We start from the raw sequence: 7,437 nt of genomic DNA, 5'->3' as shown, positions 1-7,437 counted from the left end.
ACATCTTATTCAATTATTGACATTTAATTAAATAGAAATGGATAACAATAGGTAATACCTCCGAAGGGGAGAGTTTCAGCAAGTGTCACCTTACAACTTCAACAAGTACTGTTTAACATCCAAGTATTGTTTAATATCCAAGTACATTTGACCGGCGACCAAACGTCCTAGCACCATATCACTTAATTTATCTTTTTTACTGACATTTATGTCCCCTTCCCATAAAACCCTTTGGTTCACCGCTTGCTGAATTGTGCTCCCCAAATAAATATGCCCCGCCTTGTCCTCCTAGTCAATTTGAATTGGACATCATGCATCTTCCAATCTCTGTCAAGGGGGGGATGAAATGCCTGAATACAATTGACACACACCCCATTCGTTGTTCGCATAAATGTCAAATGAAGACAACCTCCTCTTCCCTACTCCCTCTCACTCTCTCTCTCTCTTTCTCTCTCACTGTCTTTCCTTTCAAAGACTCAAGCATCCCACCCATCCATCCACCCACCAAACTGACGCACCTCCCCCCCAGTTCCTTGTGCGCAACCAAGGCGCCTCTCGCCTCCACAAGCACGCGGGCTGCGCGGCGCGATGAAGCGAAGCCGCACGAGCAGCAGCAGCAGCACCGCAGGAGGAGAAACGCTCTGCCAAAAGAACCGACGCACCAACAACACCGTGACCCAGACACGACGACGACGGCAACGACGGCAGGTGAGACGACAACCTTTTCCAGCCACGGCCTTAAGTGGAGCCCCATGACCGTACCACATCTCGGTAAGGAGTTCGAATCCTCATCACTTGATGATTATTAGTATTTCCAATGTGCTTTTTTTGCCAATTGATGCATTGAAATGAACTGTTTTAAAGATTTGAATCCCATAATGAATTTAAACATAAAATGCATTGTAAATCCAAGTTTTTTGGTTGTTTTTTTGTCGCTGAACATAGTATATATGTATATAATTAATCATTGGAGTCTTTTGGGGTTGAAGATGAGGTGTTTAAGCGTCTGGTGCGCATCCCGCGTGCGTAAAAGCGCAAAGACAAAAGGTGTGCGCCGAGAGGGTTTTGCATGCGCAAAAAGGAGCCGTTTAAATGGGACTGCTCACTTGTTTTGAATTGACTCTTTGGTGCTTTTTATGGATTTTTTTTGTATGAATTTGAAAAATAGCAAATTGAGAGATAATGATTCATCATACCAATCTTGGACTTGTGCTTTTTTTGGTGGAGAATCGCAAAGAAAAGGGTAACTTTGAAGCTTTTCAATTTTGGGAATGTCACTCACATTGATGTAAATTGAAGAATTAATGGAATTTTGAACCTGCTTTGAAATATGAGTGTGGCAAGTTGAATTTTGTTTTTAGATACAATTGAATAGTGAAGCTTTACGGGGTGCTTTGGAATATGAGTGAGCCAACTTGAATTTTGTTTTGAGATATATATTGCTTTGCTTTAAGCCAGGGGTAGGGAAACTATGGCTCGGGAGCCGTATGTGGCTCTTTTGATGGGTGTATATGGCTCTCCTCGAATCTGTGTGGTAAAATATGGGAATCATGGATTATCAACAAGTGGAGAGATATGAAAAAAAAACAAAATCCTAGGCATATATTCTTTATCATCTGCAAAGAATGGCTGATACTATACTTTTTCTTACTTTCTCATTGGCTGCCAGTGTAAGCGATACAAAAATCGAGCTATTGTGGAAAGCATTAAACAAATACCATTTTGAATGATTTGTTTTTAGCCCAAAAGGTGGGCAAAGCTTGGCCCGGGGGCCACATTGACTTTAAAAATTTAAACAGATGGGCCGGGACAGCACAAGATAGGATACATATAAAAAAGTGCATCCGTTAACAGTACATATGAAACATAAACTGATAAAAAGGACTAAAGTATTAACATACTACTCACTCATCATTAAAGTAAAAAGTATAAAGTACTATAAAGTCAAGTAAAAAGGAATATATTAAGAAATATTAAATTGTCATTTAAAAAAGATAGAACGGCTATAAAAAACAAAAAAACAAATAAGAGTGGACAGAGCTACTGCCATTGGCTCCCATGTGATGGCGCCATTTTGGGGAAAAAATAAATAAAAATAAATAAAAATAAAAATTATCGTCGGCGGGCCGGATTAGAACGCCTTGCGGCCCAGATGTGGCCCGCGGGCCGTAGTTTGCCCACGTTTGTTCTAGCCAAATGTGTTTTTTTCATCCGATTACATTTCGATAGAAAATGCATTTGACAGCAGGTGCGCAGGGGGAGAAGGATTCCCTCGGGTAACATAAATCACGTTGCAATCACAATGTAGAGGAGAGAGGGCGGTCAACACAAAGTGTCCTCAGGTGTGATTAAAGGTCTCCCCTTTAATAAAATACACACACCCATGACTGATTACTAATGGTGTCTTTTTGGTTGTTGTTTTTTTTTTTATTCCAGCACGTCCCGACATCCTGATACAGGACGGGACGCGCTTGAAAAGTCTTCCATGGTGATTAAATGTCTCCCCTTTTTAGTACGACATACACGCGCATTGCGTATGAATGATTGCAAATGGCGTCAATTGACTATCAAGTGCATCCGTCTGGCGTGGGGGTGACGGTGCACGCTCGATGCGAGTAGACAGCTACAAGGAGACGCCATTAGTAATCAGTCACGCGCCAAATGTGTGTTTTATTAAACGGGAGGTTTTTAATCATGCCTTCAGACACTTTCTACCCCCCCTCATGTATTTATGGACTAATGCTAATGGTGATCATTTATGGTGTTTTTGATTTTTTTTTTTTAAATTATGCTATGGTTGATTATTTAGAGGAGGATATGGAGGAATTTTTGCAGGGGTTTTGAAAATTCTGAGCCAAGTTAACGGCGAATTATATACGATTCAACAGGTTTGCGATTGATTTGAGCGAAATAATTCAAACTAAATTTGTGGCTAAAGTATTAAAGTAGTTATAATTCCACTTGGTTTTAAATTGAGGAAGATCAGGATAGGACGTTTGGTTTGCCCGACGTTTGGTCGCCAGTCTTTTGGTTGCCGGTCAAATGTACTTGGATATTATGCAGTACTTTGATATTAAGCAGTACTTTTATATTAAGCAGTACTTAGAAGTTAAGCAGTACTTAGATGTTAAACAGTACTTAGATATTAAGCAGTACTTAGATATTAAGCAGTACTTAGATATTAAACAGTACTTAGATATTAAACAGTACTTTGATATTAAACAGTACTTTGATATTAAGCAGTACTTTGATATTAAGCAGTACTTTTATATTAAGCAGTACTTAGAAGTTAAGCAGTACTTAGATGTGAAACAGTACTTAGATATTAAACAGTACTTAGATATTAAACGGTACTTAGATATTAAACAGTACTTAGATATTAAACAGTACTTAGATATTAAGCAGTACTTAGATATTAAGCAGTACTTAGATATTAAGCAGTACTTGGATATTAAACTCTCTCTCTTAAGACTCTGTCAGCATTTTACCAGCGACCAAAAGACCGGCGACCAAACGTCCGAGCACCGAGAAAGATGGTTGGATCAGCTCATCCTACTTTTTTCTTCAAACATCACATTTAAGCATCTTTTTTTTTTAAGCAAGCGGTGCTCAAGTGACAAAAAAAGGCCGCGTTGATAGCTTCTCTTCTGCACAGACAAATGGCCGCCGAGGTCCTTTTAGCTCCTTATCAAGATGCTGAGTGATTGTAGAGACTCACAATATGAAGTAGCACTAAAGCGGACATTGATTGGTGAAGCGTCGGTGGGACGAATGGAAAGCAGGTTGATTATGTTCGGCGAACAAACACTATTTGGTAATTGCCTTTCTAACACACACACACACACAAACATACAAAACCCACGGATCAATGTGACATTTGTCGGAGTATTCAGAGTAAAAAGAACATGATGCTATACCAGGGGTGGGCAAACTTTGGGGCCCGGGGGCCACATTGACTTTAAAAAAAATTGAAAGATGGGCCGGGTCAGCACAAGATAGGATACATATAAAAAAGTGCATCCGTTAACAGTGCATATGAAACATAAACAGAAAAAAAGGACTAAAGTATTAACATACTTATCAGTAATCATTAAAGTAAAAAAGTATAAAGTACTACAAAGTAAAGTATAAAGGTATGTATTAAGAAATATAAAAATGTCATTTAAAAAAAGATAAAGGGGCTGTAAAACACAAAAAAACAAATAAGAGTGGACAGAGCTACTGCCACTGGCTTCCGCGTGACGGCGCCATCTTGGGGAAGAAAAAATAAAAAATATTATTTGGACGACATTGGCGGTCCGGATTAAAACGCCTGGCGGGCCATATGTGGCCCGCGAACCATAGTTTGCCCATATCTGTGCTATACACAAGATGATGTGCTTTTCCCCATGAAAGTACAAAAATATGAACATTTTTCCATCACAAATTCCAATTAATCATAATAAGATTAGCACAAAATATTGTAGGATTAATTGTGGAAACAAGTGGAATTGTGTCATTTTCAGAATTGAGAACATTTTCACAGTCGCAGTGAGAGTAGCGTCGTTATAAAAAGAAGCTGCAGCAGCAGAAGGCGAACTGAGTGGAATTCGACAGGGAATTGTGTGGAAGCGAGAGGGGAGAGGAAAAAAAAAGAAAAAAAAAACCTTGGGGTCTTCTCCAGCCTAGTTGTTCATCTCGCAAACATGCCTCTTAATTATTTCTTCAGTTTCACATTCAAATATGCTGTCATGATTAGGGATCCAAAAAGGACTGCTGGTCATGGTTTTAATCGTTGTTTTTTGTGCCAATTATGTGGGTCTAAATTGAGATTTTAAGGCAAATGTTGTTATTTTTGCTAGGCAATCTGACAAAAAGTGGAGTCTTTATGATAATCACATTTCAGTGAGTGGGATAAGAATCAGAAAAGGGTAAGATTTCTGGCATTTTTGGGACCGGACGTTTGGTCACCGGTCTTTTGGTTGCCAGTCAAATGTACTTAGATATTAAACAGGACTTAGATATTAAACAGTACTTCAATATTAAACACGACTTAGATATGAAACAGTACTTATATATTAAACAGTACTCAGATATTAAACAGTACTCAGGTATTAAACAGTACTCAGGTATTAAACAGTACTTAGATATGAAACAGTACATAGATATTAAACAGTACTTAGATATTAAACAGTACTTAGATATTAAACAGTACTTAGATGTTAAACAGTACTTAGATTTTAAACAGTACTTAGATATGAAACAGTACATAGATATTAAACAGTACTTAGATATTAAACAGTACTTAGATGTTAAACAGTACTTAAATGTTAAACAGTACTTAGATATTACACAATACTTAGATATTAAACAGTACTTAGATGTTAACCAGTACTTAGATATTAAACAGTACTTAGATATTAAACTTCTCTCTTGAATATTTAACTTCTCTCTTAGATATTAAACTTCTCTCTTAGATATTAAACTTCTCTCTTAGATATTAAACTTCTCTCTTAAATATTTAACTTCTCTATTAGATATTAAACTTCTCTCTTAGATATTAAACTGTTTCTCATGAATATAATTTTGAGAGTTGACTTCAACAGTAAACTTTCTGTCACCAAAAGACCGGCGACCAAAAGACCAGCGACCAAACATCCGAGCACCCCAGCAGCAACAACAAACTACATGTATTTATATTTTTGTATACTTGAGTCATATTGAAGCGCATCCATTGACTGTCATTGGAATATTTAATGGAGTTTTTGGGTAGGAGAGCTTTTTATGTCCTGTTTCTGTAGCATTGTAAACTTGTGCTTTCCTTTTTACATGCTCGGGCGCCTTGGATTTATTAACCATGTCTACTTTTGTATCTATAAACCCCAAACGTGGGACGGCGTCCAGATGATGACCGTAAAATACGAGATGTCTGGCCGCGATGGTGTTTTCTGGCAACGTCCTGTTTTGAAGGCGCCTTCGAGGCCACAGGAAGCAGCTCGAGATAAACAAAGGGACGAGTGTCTCACGTCTTATCCTTGGGCGCAACTGTCTACTGGGTGACAGGCCGTGGAAGTCCTTCCAGGTGAACAACTTGACATTTTAGAAGAAATGCCAGCATTGAAGGTGGCAAGTGGACAAAATCTGGGTCATTCCCGGCTGTTGTGGAATTTGCGACGGGGCGGGAACGGGAATCTCGACACAGTCCAGAGACGGACAAACCCAAACAAGCTTTTGGATGAATTCTTAACTACTTAGACCCTCTCTTTAACCCAGGGGTGGGCAAACTACGGCCCGCGGGCCAAATTTGGCCCATAGCTGTGTCCGCTCTTATTTGTTTTTCGTGTTTTACAGCCCCTCTATCTTTTTTTAAATGACATATTAATATATATTAATATTTCTTAATACATTCTTTTTGACTTTACTTTGTACTTTATACTTTTTACTTTGTAATTTATACTTTTTACTTTTCTTTGTACTTTATACTTTTTACTTTACTTTGTACTTTATACTTTTTACTTTACTTTGTACTTTATACTTACTTTACTTTGTACTTTATACTTTTTACTTTACACTTTATACTTTTTTACTTTACTTTGTACTTTATACTTCTTACTTTACTTTGTACTTTATACTTTTTACTTTACACTTTATACTTTTTTACTTTACTTTGTACTTTATACTTTTTACTTTACACTTTATACTTTTTTACTTTACTTTGTACTTTATCCTTTTTACTTTACTTTGTACTTTATACTTTTTACTTTAGTTTGTACTTCATGCTTTACTTTGTACTTTATAACTTTTACTTTACTTTGCACTTTATACTTTCTAATGAATGATGAGTTAATAAGTTTCATATGTACTGTTAACGGATGCACTTTTTTATATGTATCCTATCTTGTGCTGAGCCATCTGTCAAATTTTTAAAGTCAATGTGGCCCCCGGACCCAAAACCTTGCCCACCCCTGCTCTAAACACTTCTCTACAGACTATAAAAACCCACCCATTGCCCCATTTTCCCCCAGCAACCTCAAACAATATACATAATAGCATCCCACTATCAAACAAAAGATTCCGATTCCCACGAATTCATCATTCGTCTTCAAGGTGCAAAGTTGAGAACAATACCAAACCCCGGAGAGCAACAGATCCATGGGAAGCGGCAATTCCTGCGGCTCTTAAATGCAGCGTCTCGCCACATGCGTGTCAATTACACTCAACAAGCGCTCACATATTACGCACCCACCACCGCCTTTGCTTCCCCGCTTGCACCCGCAAGGTTAAAGAAGCACTTTTAATAATAATAACACAATAAGGCCTGACCTCCAGGGAGTAAAAAAAAAAAAGAGTGGATCACTTGGGAATGAACTAAATGACCTACATCACACAGTACATTTACATTAAAGACGTAGCTGGCTGAATACCAGGGCAAAAAGGGAAAGTCAAGCGACAACCAAT

General features: G+C 37.9%; 1 protein-coding gene across 2 annotated transcripts in view; it reads left to right on the top strand.

Moving 5' to 3' along the window:
- The first annotated feature begins 444 nt into the window (after positions 1-444).
- chrm2a (cholinergic receptor, muscarinic 2a) overlaps positions 445-7,437 on the top strand; it is a 30,619-nt gene continuing 23,626 nt past the window's right edge. The window contains exon 1 of one of the 2 annotated variants that reach the window (XM_077710086.1): positions 445-771. The gene's annotated coding sequence lies outside the window, so the exon portion shown is untranslated. Of the gene's footprint in view, positions 772-5,903; positions 6,062-7,437 lie in introns of those variants that run through there. The other variant, XM_077710087.1, reaches the window with a different exon arrangement.

The sequence above is a fragment of the Stigmatopora nigra genome, chromosome 23, assembly GCF_051989575.1.
Source record: "Stigmatopora nigra isolate UIUO_SnigA chromosome 23, RoL_Snig_1.1, whole genome shotgun sequence".
Taxonomy (NCBI): Eukaryota; Metazoa; Chordata; class Actinopteri; order Syngnathiformes; family Syngnathidae; genus Stigmatopora; species Stigmatopora nigra.
Note: the sequence above shows the minus strand (reverse complement) of the source record. Positions and strands in the feature narration are given on the sequence as shown.